The 2,099-nt window shown below is 39.0% G+C and overlaps 1 long non-coding RNA gene across 1 annotated transcript in view; it reads left to right on the top strand.

The window, feature by feature from the left end:
• The window catches only part of LOC116669366 (uncharacterized), a 19,111-nt gene that overhangs the window by 144 nt on the left and 16,868 nt on the right, over nucleotides 1-2,099 (top strand). Inside the window, exon 2 of the long non-coding RNA XR_004326761.1 lies at nucleotides 1,412-1,417. This is a non-coding gene — a long non-coding RNA (uncharacterized LOC116669366). The remainder of the gene's footprint in view (nucleotides 1-1,411; nucleotides 1,418-2,099) is intronic.

Raw genomic sequence — 2,099 nt, 5'->3', positions numbered from 1 at the left:
ACACACACACACACACACACACACACACACACACACACAAAACATTTTTGACAGCCTTACTGCTCTACACACTGTGTCATATCCCCTTTAATGTTTCACGGGGTCAACATTTTGCTTCGTAGTCAATAATTCATCAAAATAAACAATATTTTAGTCTAACGTGGTCTAACAACCATCATTTCCACCTTGAAACCCTGTCGGTTTTTTGGAAGCTGTTATGCTGTGGATCAAAGCGTTGCCAGGCTTCTGTTTTTACCTGACTGCATAAAAGATCAAGGCACGTAATAAGGCAACCTGAAAGGTGATAGTTCAATAGATGAAAGCACTGGCTGCCCGGGTATGTCAAAGAGATGTGTACTATTCTGAAATTCATCCATCACATGCTTTAACTGTGATAATCATCATGATTCATTCATTCATTACGTTGAGTAATATCTATGTATGTTATCTGATATGGAAAAGCCTGAACGTAAAACGGGTTTTGAGCTATTGTTACATATCTTCAACAAATGTGCGATGAGCTAATTTTTTAAAGTGCAAAGTCATCCACTGTTGCTGAGTACTCCACTGGAGGCATCAGTTTGAAGCTCGCCCTGCTGACACAAACTGTTCAATATAAAATCAACAAATACACTTATTTTATTAGTTAATTTTTATTTAATTAGACACTTTTACTTCAAATGAATTTGTATGTAAGAATGTTTTATAATAGAGAAAATTATTTTATGCAATTTTTATTTTATTGTGTCACTTTATATTTTGTTTCACTTATTCACCGCCCCCTCATATTCAGCCAAATCACATGCCACCGAAAGCCTAGCAGGAGAACTGATTACCAGGGATGCACCCAAATTTCGGACAAAAATATAGGCCTCTCCGCCCCTCAGTGCTCCGATTTCCCTCTCAGTTGATCTAGCGGTTATCACGGTGCTACCCAGCAAAGGCCAATCATGTCAGCGATGTGGAATTACCTTAAAGTTTCTGATAAAGACGTCAATTTTGCGATCTGCAGTGTTTGTTCAGCAGACATTTCAAGAGGGGGGTATGTGCAAAAGATCATTTCCACGTCAGGTTTGATACACCAACCTGAAAACACGACAACCAATTTAATATGCAGAGTACATCCAAACACTTAAAACTACCCCAACTAGCAGACCAACACCATCGGTTGCCGTAGTATCTGAAAAAGCTAAGAATATGTCAATTGACAGTGTTAAGGCATGTGGCATTACAGAAAAAATAATAGATTTCATTGCCTTAGATGACCAGCCACTCTCTGGTTTGGAGGACATTGGATTTTGTGCCTAGTCAGTGTGCCTAGTTACACACTGACGCTATTTTGCAGAAACCTGTCTACGGGAAATGTTTGACAGTGTTGCAAAACAAAAACAGCTCATGACACACATCCCAGCTGTAAGTTTTACTACAGATATTTGGAGCTCAGATGTAATTCATTAAATCATTAAAAAAGTATATCAATTCAAATACACAAAAAAATAAATGGGTTTAAAAAGAGTCATTTTTAGTTTTTGGCAAAATGGGTCCTGAATTTGAGAATTTTCATTTCGGTGCATGACTACTTATTACCAAAGCCATCTAGTTAGCTTGATATGAGATCCAGTTGACCACAGCGGAAAGCCCTTTCTTTTTTATTAAAATCTTGACACAGTTGTACGTCTTTCACTGAAAGGCATCTTTTAAAATCAGTTTGACACTTTGGAATAAATCCATGTTCACAACCTATGTAGTTAGCCGGTTAGGTAGCTAGCATGTGCAGCCATGTTAAAGGTCCCATGGCATGAAAATTTCACTTTGAGGTTTTTTAATATTAATATGAGTTCCCCCCAGCTTGCCTATGATCCCCCAGTGGCTAGAAATTGTGCTTTTGAGAAAATTAAAGCTCAGATGGGCCGATCTGGAAACCCCTTATGACCTCATAAGGGGCATGGTTACCTCCCCTTTCTCTGCTTTGCCTGCCCAGAGAATTCTGCCCACCCGTAAGAGAGGCATCATGGCTTTCAAACGAGCAAAGTGGCAGTTGGTCATAGCCACACCCCAGCCTTCACCTTGATCTATATAAAAGAGACTTCAGATACAGT

Source organism: Etheostoma spectabile, chromosome 19, assembly GCF_008692095.1.
Source record: "Etheostoma spectabile isolate EspeVRDwgs_2016 chromosome 19, UIUC_Espe_1.0, whole genome shotgun sequence".
Lineage (NCBI taxonomy): Eukaryota > Metazoa > Chordata > Actinopteri > Perciformes > Percidae > Etheostoma > Etheostoma spectabile.
Note: the sequence above shows the minus strand (reverse complement) of the source record. Positions and strands in the feature narration are given on the sequence as shown.